Below are 16,998 nucleotides of genomic sequence, written 5' to 3' on the forward strand. Positions count from 1 at the left end.
ACTTTAAAAAAAACAGGGGTGACAAATTTTAGAGATCATCTTTAGGCTGTCTGTTGCACAAGACTGAAGTAAAGAATAGATGTTTAGTTTGTAAGGTGGTCTGTAAAGTAAAGAGTAGAAGTTTAGTTTGTGAGGCCGTCTGTACCATAGGCTATCTTCAGCCTTGTCGACATCAAAATTAACTTCTTTCTTTCTTACCACAGACAAGTACAGGATAGCCACATTTGAGAGATCATCTTCCCACAGAAGAATACAGGGGTGCCAAATCTCTGCTTTTGAATCAATTTGCAATTTAAAGGCAATTCTAGACATTATTAGCAATTCTATTCATAAAGTATCAGGTTTCTATAACTGCAAAGGAGAATTCTCTCTAAACAGCGAAAAAGGTTTCTGTGGGATTCATCTCGTGGTCTCAAGTCCCCTATAATCTACTATTATGCACCCTTGTTGTAAGGACCATCATATCCTAATAATAACATATTAACTCAGAATACAAGGCTATATTGTTTTTTTTCCTTGTGTTTATTTTCCATTACTGGATAATGATTACTCAGAAATTATATTACAATTTCACCGGAAAGTCCATACAGAACGGAAATCACTTAGCCAACCCAGGCTCTTCTATCTTGGGCAATAAGCGGTCAACTGGACCATACCTCTATCTGTACAGGATAAGAATGTATAAGTGGTCCTTCTATCATACCTCTGCACATACAAAGTAGGAAATAATATAGGTGATCTTCAGACCATACCTCCATCCATTCAAAATGGGTTAGGGATGGGTTCTCTTAGGGACAAAAAACAAAAATTGCTCTAATCAGAGACTTTACACTCTTTGTGACCAATACAAGTCTTGAGTAGCTTGCAAGAAATTTCACAGACTGCCCAAGATCTATGTCAGGGTTCTTGCAAGGTTTGTTGAACAATAAATTCTAAACCTGCAGCCTTTCTTTGAATTCTAGCATACTGCCAGGAGCAAGTGTAAAGTTTCTGCAAATTCTACTACAAATCTAAGTGATATAATGCTGTAATTGATGTTGAAGATGATCTTGAATATACAGACCTTTATAGAAGTGTTACTTGGAGTATAATAATTATTCTGGAAATGTCCTTATCCCTGCAATAAATCGCATAGGGCAGTAATGCTAAAGGAACAGACTTTATGTTTTTCGTGTGTCCTTTATCCACATCCTTACCCCTTTATTTATATGGCAACCAAGAGGAAGGACATGACTCAAGTCAGCCCTACTTATAAACTAAACAATATATTCCCAAGATCGGCGTCTTTAAGGATATTAGAATTAGTTAGTAAACTAACTATACTATGCAAATATAACATTAATAAATGCTCCTATTGAAGACGCTGATTAGTTCATACATAAAAGGTATTTAAGAGGCCGATCCTCTCTGAGGATCTCCAAGCTTTACAAGATCTGATGATCTGTAGTTCAGACCAGTCATGATTATCAGAGTTATAAGGAATTAACACTCCCTCTTAACTTGATAATCATACTGAAAGATAACATATCTAGCACTATCAATCAAGAAGAATAAGCATAGATTGATACTCTATATCTATCTGAATCTGCTAAGTATGTGGTATCATTGAACACATGATATTATGTCATATTACTATCCCTGTGATATGACTTGTCATTTATACTAGTGACAACAATATTGCATGGAATGCAACATACAGGATAAAATCTGGAGAATGATTAAATTCTTCCTTTATCCAAGTTGTGACTCCTAGGTACTAGCAGGCCTATATCACAATATGATCTTCAGTTAAGATCTACCAGTGCACAGGATAAAATCCGGAAAATGATTAAATTATTTCTTTATCCAAGTTGTAACTCATAGGCATAGAAATGTCTACATCACAATATGATCTTGAACTCATTTAAATCTGATAGTAGTTCTCTATTGTTCAGTACATTATCTTAGAGATCGTCATCTCTCATAATGTCTTTTATACAAGTGTTCATTATCTCAGAGATCATCACCTCTTATATAATGAATACAAATGGTAAAGCACATAACAATCAATAGCCTGACAATAATAATTTTAACTCAAAATTATTTCATTAAAAATTAAAGAATACAAATGTATTATAATCAACCATACCAAGTATTTTTCTTAAGTGATCTATCTTCACTCGAGAGAGAGGTTTGGTAAAAATATTTGTTGTCTGACCTGCAGAGCAAATGTATTCTAACTTTACTATATTCTTGTCTACCATATCTCTTACATAATGGTAAGGAGTTTCAATATGCTTGGACCTGTCATGAAAAATTGGATTCACAGAAAGCTTGATGGAACTCTGATTATCACAGTGAATAATAGCAGGATTCATAGGTTGACCAAATAATCCCACAAGTAACTTTCTAAGCCACACTGCTTCCCAAGAGGCCATTGCTGTTGCAATGTAATCAGCTTCTGCCGAACTCTGTGCTACTGATGCCTGCTTCCTACATATCCATGATATCATTGCTGAGCCTAAATTGAAACAGCATCCTGAAGTGCTTTTCCTATCAGTAACACTTCCAGCCCAATCTAAGCCTGTGTACCCATGTAAGTCCACGTCAACTTTCTCATACTTGAGCCCAAGATTAAGAGTGCCTTGTAAGTATCTCATGATGTGTTTGACTGCAACCAAGTGAATCTCCTTTGGCTCACACATAAACTGACTTAAAGCATTAACACCATAGCAAATATAAGGTCTTGTATTTACCAAGTACATAAGAGACCCAATCATCTGTCTGTAAAGAGTAGAGTCTATGGAGGGTGATTCTATTGCTGCTTCCTTGAGTTTGTGTAGATTAGTCTCCATAGGAGAAGACATAGGTTTGCAGTTCCACATTCCAAATTTCTTCAAGATGTCTAATGTATATTTTCCTTGATTAAGTATGATGTTGTCAAAGTTTTGTCATACTTCCAATCCTAGTAAGTAATGAAGGAGTCCAAAATCTTTCATTTCAAATTCTCTGATTAGATCTTTCTTGCATTGATCTATAAGATGATCATCACCTATTATTAATAAATCATCAACATATAGTATCAAAATTATCATATCATCTTTATCCTTTTTATAATAGAGATTGGATCAGCTTCATTCTTAGAGAATCCTGAACTGGAGAGATACTTATCAATTCTTTCATACCATGCCCTTGGAGTCTGTTTAAGCCCATAGAGAGCTTGAACTTGAGCTTGCAAACAAAGACTTTAGGGTTATGAGTTTCAAATCCTTCAGGTTGTTCCAAATATACTTCTTTTGTAATCTTTCCATTCAGAAATGTTGTTTTCACATCCATCTGATGTACTTTCCATCCCTTTGATGCTGCAATAGCTAGGACTGCCCTTGCAGAGGTATATCTAACAACTAGAGCAAAGGTTTCTTCATAATCAATTCGGCTCCTTCTGAGAGAATCCTCTAGCTACAAATCTTGCTTTATATTTTTCAATGCTACCGTCAGTAGCATGCTTGATTTTAAATATCCACTTACAAGAAACAACAGAACTTCCTTCAAGTCTTGGAACAATTTCCCAAACATCATTCTTAATAATGGATTGGTATTCTTCCGTCATAGCATCCTTCCAAGCTGTATGTTAATAGCATCTGAAACATTGGTTGGTTCTGATTCAGATAAATCACTCATGTTTGTTGCATAACTAGAAAATCTTTTGGGTCTTTTGCTTTCTCTGAAGGTTCCAAATGGTGTAGCGAAGTCTTGTGCTTCCTCTACAATCTTAATAGCCCAAATTGGTCTTTTCTTAGGATTTTGAGTTTCCTCAAGATTAAGATTTTGAATTTCATCTTCAATTTTTTCAATGTTCTCCCTCTAAAACTCAAATTCATGATTTTCTTCAAGACTAGGTAAATGTGTGGGACCTTCAAAACTAAGGGCTCTTTTGAATGTTAAATCTTCTTCAAATATTACATCCCTACTAAATTCAATGTTTTTCTGACCAAGTATGAAAATTTTATATGCCTTAGATGTTTCACTATATCTAACAAAAATACCTTTCCTCCCAGAGGGTTCTAACTTACTTCTCTTTTCCTTTGAAACATGTATGTATACTGGGCACCCAAATATCCTAAGATGACTTATATTTGGTTTAACCTTAGAAAAGACTTTATCTCTAAGGTGGGAGTGAGGACTTTTGTTTTGAATATAGACAATAGTACATGAAGCTTCTGCCCAAAGATAATATTCCAAATTCTGATCAAATAGCATAGCTCTTGTTGCTTCTATAATTGTTCTATTTTTTCTTTCTGCTGCCCCATTTTATTGTGGGTTATAAGGAACAGTATACTCCCTTTTAATTCCTGCTTCTTTACAAAAATCTTTAAACAAATCTTAGGTATATTCTCCTCCATTATCAATCCTAAGAGTTTTAATTTTGTGTCTTTTAGTTAAGATTTTTAATTCTTTAAATCTCTTAAGGATTTCTTTTGATTCTTTACATTTGAAGTAGTAAATCCATGTTTTCTTAGAGAAATCATCTATAAAAAGTATATGGTACTAGAATCCTCCAAGAGAAGGAACAGACATAGGTCCACATAAATCTAAGTGGACTAATTCCAAAATATTGTTAGTTTTTCTAGTGATATCATGAAATGGACTTTTGGTGCTTTTACCCAGAGCACATTCAAGCATAACAGACATAGGTCCACATAAATCTAAGTGGACTAATTCCAAAATATTGTTAGTTTTTCTAGTGCTATCATGAAATGGACTTTTGGTGCTCTTACCCAGAGCACATTCTTTGCATATGCTTGAATGATCTTTATTCAACTTAGGTAAAATAGTAACCATCTTTTCCATATTCAATAAAGCTTTGAAGTTTTGATGTCCTTACCTTCTATGCCATATTTCGTTTATATCAGCAGCTTCATGAATTAAGACTTGAATAGGTTCTATGTTTAATTCATACAAGTATCACTTTCTTTGCCCAATCAACTTTGATTTCTTAAATGAAGAGTTCTTAGACCAGGTCATTACCTTATTGTCCATGAATGCAACATTATGTCTATCGTTTTCAAAGGATTAGATTTCTCTTTATTCCTGGTACATAGAGTACTCTTTTGAGATGGAGAGAAATATCCGATTTCAGTTTCAAGGTGCAGTTCCCAATTCCTTTGACTGAATGAGAGGAATTATCACCTATGGTAACTTTGCCATTAACTTCTTCTGATATTGAGTCTAGTACTTCTTTGTATCCTGTAATGTGTCAAGATGATCCACTATTAATTACCGATGCTTTTCTTGATACTTCATTTGATAGTGCAGAATACAATACACGTTTCTCAAGATCATAGTTTTCTTCTTTCCTAGTAATGTCTGTACAGTTTACTTGTTGCTTTATATTCTCCGGGCAATTAAATCTATAGTGTCCAAATTTTTCACATTTGAAGCATTTGATTTTGGATAAATCTTTCTTAAGTTTGTCATTTCTTTGATTACCCTTCTTCTTGAAGTGCTTCTTCTTTACCTTTATAAGAATTTGTGTTGAGAACATCAAGTTCTTCATCTTCAGTTTTCAATTTTCCTCCTTTCTTAAGTTTCTTAGATTCTTCTTGAAGGCAATCTCCTTTAAATCTATTGAAGTTTGGAAGATTGTCCCTAGCACTTATTCCTTGTGAGAATGTTTCCCATGAATCCGGTAACCCATCTATAGCCATAAGTGTTAGCTCTTTGTCTTCAATTATGGTCCCTATACTTGCAAGTTCATCTCTTAGACTAGTCACCCTTAGGAAGTATATCATAGATTCTCCCTTCTTTATCTGTATATGATTTAGTTGCCTTTTTAGTGCAGGGGTTCTAGTTGCATTGTTAACCTCATATGCATTTAATAATGCACTCATCATATTAAATGTTGTCTAATGTTTCATTAGCATAGGTACTATTTCATTTTTAACTCCATCTAATATAATTTGCATGGCTTTCTTGTTTCCTTTACTCCAGATAGTTTTATGAGGATCGGCATCAGGTTGCTTGGATTCCTTATCAACAAATTGCATTACATCATTGTCTTCAAGAATCATCATAATTCTGAATTTCCAAGCAACAAAGTGTTTTTTTCCATCAACCTATCTTCGGGTCTGATTGTGCTAGTCATTGAAGGTGGAAGGAGTTTGCTAGATATTCAAATCTGATTGTCAATTTGCAGAGCCTGGGTTCGAATACCAGAGCTCTGATACCATGTAAAGTTTCAGCAAATTCTGCTACAAATCCAAGTGATATAATGCCTTACTTGATGCTGAATATGGTTTTGAATATACAGACCTTTATAGAAGTGTTACTTGGAGTATAATAACTATTCTGGAAATGTTCTTGTCCCTACAATAAATCGCATAGGGCAGTAGTGCTAAAGGAGCAGACCTTATGTTTTTCGTGTGTCCTTTATCCAAATCGTTAACCCTTTATTTATACAGCAACCAAGAGGAATGACTCAAGTCGGCCCTACTTATAAACTAAACAATATATTCCCAAGATCGGTGTCTTTAAGGATATTAGGATTAGTTAGTTATGCAAATATAACATTAATAAATGCTCCTATTGAAGACGCCAATTAGGTCATACATAGAAGGTATTTAAAAGGCCGATCCTCTCTAGGATCTCCAAGCTTTACGAGATCTGATGATCTGTAGTTCAGACCAGTCATGATTATCTGAGTTACAAGGAATTAACAGCAAGACCATGGAGAATTTCTTAGTCCTGTACCCCTTCTCTGATTTTGGGCATCCAGCCAGGTATATTACCTTCCATAGTATCAAGCAATTCTAACTATGGTTGTTTAGGGATATATTGTGGAGATGTAAGGGTTAACACTCAAGCTATATCCAAGGCACCTGCATATTGGAGGAATCCTACGCCTTCCAGACTGCCTACATACCTATATTTGTTGGTGATTTGTAGCTTGAAGAGATATTCTCCATACCTGCGATGGCTGTATAAGCATTCTGGTTTTGATCTGTACTATGCAAATGTTTTTCATATTCTATATTCTCTTCTGCCGTCAGCTTTAATTCCTTATCGAGGTCGGGTGACTTAAGACTGCGAAGAGTCTTCAATTTGATTATGAATGGTTCAAAAAATTAAAGAGTCATGTCCCTTGGAGACAGACAACTGAAGACAATGATGAGTCTTCAACTCCAGCGTATGAAACATCATATTCCTTGTAACTGCTAACAGCTCATGTGCCATGGCAATCAGGAGACTATGCGTCCTTCATTCTTGTTCTACCGAAATCTTTGGTCCTGGTTTGTATTTTTGCTGGGCAAGTTTTTAGAGAAAGGCAAAGAGTTATTCTTATAACTGTGAGAGTGGTCATTTATTCTGCTTCCTACATTATTCTGAATGTTCAGCAGAGTGTTATTCATAAAATGATTCTTATGGGTGTCTTTAATTGTTATCATGAATACTTGCTATCATATTATATAATTATTGTAGTTGTTCAGTGCATGGTCACTTTTTAATGTAGCATCCATTGCTATTACAGGTGTATTAAGTGTAAAGGAAATCAAACGGAGTTGGTTGTGGTCGCAGAATAAAAATAAATAATAAATAAAGTGTAAAGGAAATCTGTTGTTTATCAGTCAATAGTTTCGAAATGAGAACACTGGGTATCATTCTTCAAGTGTGTGTGGTCTCAGAAGTTACTGAATAGTGTATTCATACTTTCAATGCTATTTAATAAAACATTGTCTTTGGTGTGGCTGGGCTTTCCCTTCCAAATTGGAAGGTTTTGCTAGGGTATCTTTGCTGTTCTTGTGTTTTGAGTTATGTGTTCTTTGTTTAAAGCTATTTTGCCTTAAAAATTAACAGTATCCACGGGATCAAGGCACCTTGGATCCGCACTTTGCTAACAGTATGTAGTTCTAGTTTAGCTATGTTTGATGCAACTGTTGTGGAAACTAAAACCCTTTTGGGGCACTATCCGTTTCAAAATTGTTCTTCACCGTTCTACACCCACTCGGGTGAGCTGAATGGATCTTGAGTCATCCATTACCAACAACAATAATGTTTGTCCTATAGTTATAGTTAAAAACACGTGCAGCATTTCCCTATGTGTGTGAGTCCTATTTTTCCCCTCTTGTACAATTTACTGTACCAGTTTTCTTCTAAGTTGTTATGAGTTTCCCCTCAACCAAGTATGCACTGCCCCTAACTATTTGACAAATGATACCATGCCCCCACGTAAGCTCTGTCTAGTGTGTGGTTGGTCATCCCCTCAATAGTCGTATGGGAGATTTGGAAGGAGAGGAATCGACATTTATTTCGAGAGAAGGAAGAATCTCTGGTAAGGCTGTTATAGCGCATTGACCATTCAATTGAAGAAGTTATGAGCTCTGCTACTCTAAGGAGGGGTTCTTTTTTACCTCCATTCACGAAATTTGACAGCTGGATCCAGAGTCAATGGCCAGGGATTAAAATTATGAATGCAAATTACTCAAAGCAAAGTCAAAAGAAGGATGTAAAGCTGGAGCCAATTAGATGGCAGGCTCCAAATGTGGGATGGGTTAAAGTAAATTTTGATGGTGCAGCTAAAAGGAACCCAGGCCTATCAGGTGCAGGGATAATAATTCGAAATGATGTGGGGGAAACCATTGCCTATGGAGCAAAAAGGTTGGAATTTGGAACAAATAATGTTGCAGAGATGAAGGCGGCTCTTTTGGCCATCCAGTGTGCAAAACGAGTTGGGGTTGCAAAATTGCATTTAGAAGGTTATTCAATGGTGGTGACAGAAGCTATAAAACATAACAGGATTTTGGCTTGGCACTTAGAAAATTATGTTGTACAAACCAGGGAGATTTTACTTAGTTTTGAAGACTTCAATGTGAGCCACATTAAAAAATTAAAAGAGAAGGAAATGCTGAAGCGGACTCTCTATCCAAATAGGCGACTGGATTTAATGAGATTGGCAAATTTGAATTTGACATGTGTGACTGTTGAGCAGGTTTGTTGGAGGAGGGAACTTATTTAATTCTGTTTTTAATTTTAATAACAGCATGAAGTGGTAGGTGGATTTATTACTTCACACCCCTTAAAGTATTATAGTCGAGAGGAGAGTTGTGTAATAATTGCGATCAAATAGGAGTTAATTGTTTTGTGTGTGTGGATTGGGAATGTGTTGGTCCCGATCATTAATGATAATTGTTTTTATCATGACAGCTTGTAAGGACTGTCAGTTTGAGCATGTGAATTCCTTTAAATTTTGAAAAAGCTATGCAATAGATTGTTTAGTGCATGGTTTCCATTTTTGAGGAATGAAAGTGGTGGGTGGTTTAGTAGGTGAAGGAATAGTAGTTTTGATAAAAGGGAGGGGAGTGGTTTGAGAAGATGGAAGCCACTTTCATGTTTAGGACGAAGAAGCAGCAGAAGGCTCTCTATAGGCCAGTAGCGGATCATAAGCTGAAACTGTTATTAAAATGCCCTTCCCCTGGTGTGATTTGGGTGATCCAGAGGATGCTGGTGAGCTTGTTTTAGGAGGCTAAACACCATTGAAAGATTAATGCAGACATTGCTGCAATGATAATAGCGTGGGGTTTGGAATTAGACAAGGATGAGCAAGTGGTGAAATGGCTGATGGTGTCACTGATTCTGGAAGACTTAATTGTTGGTTTAGATTCAGTACTAGAATGGGTGTTTCCCGGCTATGGTTTTAATTATAGCGAATGTTTTGAGAGCGAAGAGGAAGGCAATGTGGTGGGGCGATATTCATTCTTGTGGTGGCTGAAACGAATTGATCAGGGTGCTTACAAACTGCAAATTGCTGAGGAACAGCAGAGGCTCAAAGAGAAGATAAGGACTTACCAGGAAGGCAGAGCAAGGAGAGTTGTGAGTTTTCTGGTACGCCATCCAAAGAAGCGCAGGTCAGCTTTGCAAAAACATCCGCAATTGGTAATCCATGTGCATTTTCCAAATGCATGAACAAAGGTGAGCAGGTTTTTTCTGGAAGTTCGACAGCCTGGTTTTTTGGTGGTTTTTTGGACTATAGTTTGATGAAATGATGAAGCGAAAGGAATGAAGGGCTGGTGACGTTTTGAATGTGCGCGTCTGATGGCAGGAGTAGCAATTAAGAAATGCAAGCGTGCGGACCAAGGATGCAGTGGGCAAGATTGCCGGTTTATTCTATATGATTATAACAGATAATCCAAATGTCTGTTGATGTAAGCCTTATAAAGGCATATATGCATATTGTAAATGTTTAGGAAAGTTGGGGGGGGGGGGGGGGGGGGGGGGGGGTGTTGGTGATGTACTTAGTAAGGAAAGAGTGATGTAATGAATTTAAGGGGATGGAACTATGTAGGAGGTTTTTTGCCCTTAGAAGGAGCTAATGAAAAACGATCTTTATTTATGTAATTAATTACTATATACTTTATATTATTAAAACAAATTTATAACCGACCAAAAAAAATTTTAAAACCCAATATTATTCTATAATTTGCCAATACCATCGAGCAGTGGGTGGGGGCATCTAGTATTAGTAAAACAATTATGCTACAGTTGTAAGTTAGATAAACATGAACCAGAGATTAAAAAGATCACAATAAGACCAAAATGCTGCAGTGATTATTAATAATTAAAATAACTAATCCCACGAACATTCTTATGTGAACAAACAAGGAACATAGTTATGTCAACAGACAACAATGATGAAGATAATTTTGTCTAATACAACATTATTAATAGAAGATATGTAATAATGAAACTTACCAAACCCTGCTAGAAAATTATTAACAGCTAATATTTAGCAGTCTTACACCAGTGCTGGGGTACGTCAGGACAGTGGAACGAGTTTCCCGGACAGGGGGAAAATGGGCTTCATTTTCGGGACAGCCAAGGGAAAGCGGCAAGGGGGGGACAAGGCAGGGAGGAGTGTTGTATAGTATACATATAGAACATGAAATGCTAGTTATGAAATGATGAGCAGAACATACTAAATTAAAATACTTCAACATAGAAAAATTGCAACATGAACTAGAATCATTGAACATTCAACATAGTAACATATTACATACCCAATCATAACATTCAAATGAAAATTCATGTACCCATCCCAGTGGCGGCATGGTTCGGAAATTGCGGAGGTGGGGGTGGGACATCTTGGGGACGGGTACTTCGAGGTTTAGGAGGGGGTGCAAGTCCCCATGTTACACTGTGTCCACTATAGTTGATTTGACCCAGCATTCAAAAAAACCACCCAATAACCCACAATAACCAGAGATGAATCTGTTGTTCGTGATTGGTTGCTATTATAGATACAACTTTTCCTAAGCTTACAGCTATTTTTATTGCTGAAACCTATTTATCAACCATTTGGTTTCTTTGACTAAAAAACCACATATTATGTAGGGGTTTGTTCTGCTGGGAAAATAACTAAAAATAAACCCCTACATAATATGTGTTTTTTTTTATTAAAGAAACCAAATGATTGATAAATAGCATTCAACAATAAAAATAGCCCTAAGCTTAGAAAAAGCTGTATCTATAACAGCAACCAATCACGAACAGCAGATTCAATCCTGGTTACTGTGGGTTAATGGGTGGTTTTTTGAATGCTGGGTCAAATCAACTACAGTGAACATCTGAAATATTTGCAAGGCTGGTGAAATTTAAAACATATGATCATTAAAACCTCAGCCCTATGTACTGATTGTGAGCAGCAATGGGTTACTCTTATGTGTTTATTGAAGTTGACTGGGAACAACAGGTCTGTGCTACTAAGCTCGTGTAACAAGTTGTCACCAATTGTTGACCAATTGTGATGGTTTAGGAATCTAACCTCTCAAAATTTGCAAGAATATATAGACTTATGATTTATCAGCATTGTAAAGGAGAAAAAAAACATAAATCCATAGCACTGGGTTGTTTACCAAATTGTTTCTTAACTAGGGGCTGAGCTATTTTTACTCCTTAGTAAGGGTGTGGTCCCATTAGGGGCTGCAGGATCTTTTTTTTTTGGAGCCGGTGGTCCCATGAAGCTAGAAAAAGGTTTGCTACAGGACTAATTGGAATCTTCTACTTAAAAATAGTAGACCTTACTTTATGGGTGCGAATTTGAGCATGTGGAAAATGTGGGGCTAGAAATTGTCCCACCAGCTTAGGCTTTTCTTATACCACTTGTCAATCATATAACAATTTTCAATTCATATCAATTATTTTTTTAAACATTTGTATTTATTTATATTTATTTGTATTTATTTAGTAGATGAATTGAATATGTAAACTAAAAAAAATTCATGAGAGCACCCACTTCCATAAATTATGGAGCTTAAATTTCCACTACAAAATTCATGAGACCACCTTCTTCAAACAAACTCCTAAAACATCCCAAACAGCACCCGCTGAAAAAAAATTGGAAGCCCCAAAGCCCCCCTCCATTGCACCACGCCCCTAATTCTCTTATTGTAGAAATAGAACGAGGTGAAAAAAATACCAGAATTCCTATGAAGTGTATTGAAGCAAGGGTTTCATCATGAAATGGAATACACAAGTCTCTTTGAAATCTTACCCTTCAATTACCTGTGGTAATAAGTAAGGAATTGTCAAGATTGTATGGAGCTACAAATTGAAATAAGAAATGTTCCAGCATGATAATATCATACAATAAACTGATTTTAACTTTGTATTTAACTACAGATTGGACTGCATAATGCTTTATCGTGATAAAATCATATAATAGACTGAACTAACCGTCCTTTGAAAAAAAATGAGTTTTCTTTCCAGATAGAGATTAGAATATATCACAAATTATTTGTAAAGGGACAAGGCTTTGTTTTTCTTTTCTTTTTTGAAAGCCATGCTATTTCAACAAATATAATAATTCGAGAGTGTTTTTGAGAGAATGAACTAAAATGCAGTGAGCTGCTTTTCAAACGAGGGTTTTCAAGATTATGCACCTTCTGTATTCTTGAATGAAAATAACAAATGCCCACACTTGGAATTCGTTGGTTCACCAAAACCCTTGTAGCTGTGTGGTGGTTTTTTTTACCGCCGCCTCTTAGTTTCTGATTTTCCGTTCAAATTCCTCCGTCAACCAATAATTAATACCCTTTATATTCCTCTTCCAGTCGATCAAAATATAGGGCGGTGGCTTTCACTGATGTCTTCCGGGAGCATTCTCCTTCCCTTAATCTGACTCTCAACCTCTTTGGGCAAACCACATTACCATTTACACAATCCCTGTGCGCTTCTCTCCTGCCACGTTTCTCCTATTACGTTTCCACATCTTCGAGCGCTCCAATCTGACTTTCTACCTTTTCTAGCCAAACTACGTTAGCATTTAGATCCACATACCTGCCTTCGCTTTTGCCACGTTTCTCCAATTTCAACGCAGGTAAAATTTGAGATTTTGTTTTGAAGTTTTAAAAAAATTATTATACTATTTCATCCGTTGGCTGCCAATCACATCGAAGAATTTTTTCAGCTGTATTTACTATAGTTCGTACATTTACGGGGAGATCGCTTGGTGCATAACGGTGGTCACACCACAGTTATTGGATGAGAGCAGATTTCTCTAGGGCAGAAAAGACAGGACACTAGGTAGGTAACGACACAGTGGGACCAGGACATTATATCGGAGCATCATAATGGGACCAGGCAGCAAACACAATACCAGACAGGCTCAGATTCCAGACAGGCCCGTTTCCAAGAGAAAAACGACGACTGAGCCTAGCCCATAGCAAGATAGTGGTAGGCTTTTAAGCCAAGGGTTTCAAGGTGCACTTTCCGATTTTTTTTTGTTTTATATATTTGCTCTTGTTAGGTTTGTTTCATCCTTCTTTCCTTTGATCAATGGCAAAACCAATTGTGGATACACAAACAATGGGAAAACAAACTGTGGATATGCAAGCCATGGGAAAACAAACCATATCATTGGTAAAAAACGGTCAAGAAATTCTGGTGCACATTGAAACTAACCATTTAGGTCAAGTCAAAATGGCATCGCTTGGCAAGACAGGGAAATATATTTGGGTCAACGTTAAACAATTCAAGGGCATTTTAAAACGCAGACTCGCTCGCTTGAAAGGGACACATGATAAGCAGAAACACAGGCAGAGATTGCATAAACCAGAGAAGAAACAGAAAGATGTCAAAATGTACCCTCCTCCACACTTAGATGGTGACAGTCATTTGTGTCGTAGCAGCAACTTGGTTGATTCTATCACTTACAGCCCTACCTCCACACCTCTCGCTTGGTGTCCAGATCTTTATGTACAAGAACTATTGAGGGCCAAGAGGAGGTTGGAACTCCTAGAGGCTAAGGAACAAGAAAGTTACCATAATATGCAGGTGTTAATTGCAGCAAATAAAACTCTTGCAGATAATAACAACATTTTAAAAGCTCAAATCTCAACAATGCAAGAAAAACTTTTAGCAGGGAAGCTTGAATGGCAGAACATGAAGGATGAATGGAAAAACCTGAATGCTACACTGGAAACAAACAAGGTCACAGCAAATACCGAGTCCTCTCATTATAAGGAGAGAATGCTTCTTCACACTAATTTGCTGGGAAAGGCAGGGGTTGAAGAGGAGAGGAGAAGTTTCTCAGAAGTCACCAAAACTTGGGACAAAAACAGCAAACACCTTGATATGGCAAGAGAAGAGGCAAAGATTCGTGTGAACACACAAGATGGAGAGGTCAAGGAAAGGCAGTGTAGGGCATCCAACATAATTATCAAAGGGATAAAAGATTACGGGGAAGGTGAACACACCCTCGACTTAACGAGGGATTTCAAGATGTGTTGTTGTGGCAAGGACAAATCTGTCAAGCTTGGAGGGTTGGCAAACCACACGCTGAGAGAAATAGGCCAATCAAGGTAGTCATGCCCAGCACTAGCGACAAACAAAATCTACTTAACAAAAAACAACTCTTGAGGGGTTCTCGCTTCGTTGTAGAGGAGGATTTAACCATGAGATAGCAAGTAGAAAGAAGAATGGAAATGGCAAAAATCAGAACAGCTAGAAATGAAGGCAAGAGAGCTTGGATGTTCAAGGGAAAAGCAATTATTGCTCATTTTGGACACCACTCCAATGAAGAGCAGCAAGATGGCAACAAAGGTGTGACAATAAACACATTAGCATGTAGTGGTACAACAAGATCAGCAATCACGCTTAGTGATAATAACTCAACTTTGAATCTTTCACACCAAAACAAATAGCAACCAAGCTTAACCCAGGCATCCTTAAGTTTAGTTTGTTGGAATTGCAGAGGTTATCCATGGAGACGTGGGCCTGGGTTAGGACCTATTGCGGAGGGCAAAGACATTATTTGTCTCATAGAGACACATGAGCATGAGGGTTGTAAGACCCCATTGTTTGAAGGCTACTGGAAGATGGCAGTGTGGAATGAGGCAGCAGGAAATGGTAAAGGTCATGGAGGTATAATGGTTCTAGTAAAAGAAAGGGAAGGTCATGCCATTCAGTTGGAAAAGACTGATTCTAATAGACAATTTATATGGCTCAAAATCGTAGAAAATAACACTCTTATCAGGATTGTAGCCTATTACTTTGCTCCACAAGTATCTAAAACTTATAAAAAGTGTGGCTTAGATCACAATGACCCCTATGCTGCATTAAAGAAAGATGTTGCTATTTTTTCGCAGCGTGGGGATGTTCTTCTTGTTGGAGATTTCAATGCTAGGACAGCAAATTGGCAAGCAAGTATTTTCAGCTCCAAAGTAAATGATAACCCTATTTGGCTCATAGAAGAAAGAAATCATCAATGGGAAAGAACATCCGAAGATGCTAAAGGCTGCAATCATTTTGGGGAAGAATTGATCACTCTATGTGGCACATTTGATCTCATAATTTGTAATGGTTTGGCTAGATGGGCTAAGTCAGGCACTTTCACTTGCAACACATACAATGGGGCAAGTGTGGTAGATTATGTAATTTGTTCGCAGAATTTGTATGAAAATATTGAAGAAGTTGAAATTGGAGAGCACATTTTGGATCTCAAATTAGATCATAGACCGCTGTACGTAAATTTGTATTGGGCAAAGGATAGGCGGATTGGAGCTAAAACCCAAGGCCCTCAATACCCCCCTTCTCAGGGCTGAATTTTGTTAACTTCATAAAACAGTAACACTTTCAGAGCTACTCTTGAGGAACTTTGTATGGGACACCCTATGTATAAACATGATGTTAACAGTTATGATTTATCAAATCTGATTCATGAGGCTCTTTCAAAATGCAAAAGAGCAAAAAATAGAAAATTTGAAACTAATTGTTTTCCAGCCAATGCTTGGTTTGATAAGGAATGCAAGAGGGCTAGGAGAAACCTAAGGGAGTCAAATAAAACTAACCTTGACATTAAGACCTACAAACAAATCCTAAAGAAGAAAAAAATTGATTTTATGTTCACAAGGAGAGAGGAGCTAATTTTCTTGGGCAGAAATAACCTCAAACGTTTTTGGAAAGAACTCCAACCAAGGAGAAAACAAACTGAAAATAATAATATTACGACCACCAATGGTTTAAATATGCTAAGAAACTTTATGAACAAGAGGGTGGAGTGGGACAACCACCTTTAGTCAATGATGATACAAATCTTTTCACTGTGCAAGAGATAGAGGCAGGGATTAAGAAGTTAGGTGGAGGTAAAGCAAAAGACCTTGTTGCACTCCAAGCAGAATATATGAAGTGGGGTATGAAAACTCCTGCACCGCACATCACTAAAATTTTCAACAAAATTTGCCAAGAAGGGTTTCCGAAAGATTGGACAATTAACCTTGCAATACCACTTTTTAAGAGTGGTGATGTTAACAATCCCTCCAACTACAGGACTATAATGATCAATCCCCTCTTTGCTAAACTTTTTGGCAGCATGATAGAAACTAGGATCAACGAATGGGCAGAAAAAAACCATAAACGTGCTAAAGGGCAAGCTGGTTTTAGGCCAAAGCACTTGACAATGGATCACTGTGTCACTTTGAGACACATTATTGAAAAAGAGTGGGAGAAAAAGGAAGAGGTATTTTGTTG

General features: G+C 37.0%; 1 protein-coding gene across 3 annotated transcripts in view; it reads right to left on the reverse strand.

Moving 5' to 3' along the window:
- LOC149536275 (uncharacterized) overlaps positions 1-13,266 on the reverse strand; it is a 44,165-nt gene extending 30,899 nt beyond the window's left edge. For 2 of the 3 annotated variants that reach the window (XM_089806484.1, XM_089806485.1), the window contains exons 1-2: positions 12,912-13,266; positions 12,449-12,534 (exon numbers count right to left, since the gene is read on the reverse strand). The gene's annotated coding sequence lies outside the window, so the exon portion shown is untranslated. The remainder of the gene's footprint in view (positions 1-12,448; positions 12,535-12,911) is intronic. The other variant, XM_089806483.1, reaches the window with a different exon arrangement.
- Between the last annotated feature and the right edge of the window lie 3,732 nt (positions 13,267-16,998).

The sequence above is a fragment of the Cupressus sempervirens genome, chromosome 10 (genome assembly GCF_028749045.1).
Source record: "Cupressus sempervirens isolate cs-2001-9-10 chromosome 10, ASM2874904v1, whole genome shotgun sequence".
Classification (NCBI taxonomy): domain Eukaryota; kingdom Viridiplantae; phylum Streptophyta; class Pinopsida; order Cupressales; family Cupressaceae; genus Cupressus; species Cupressus sempervirens.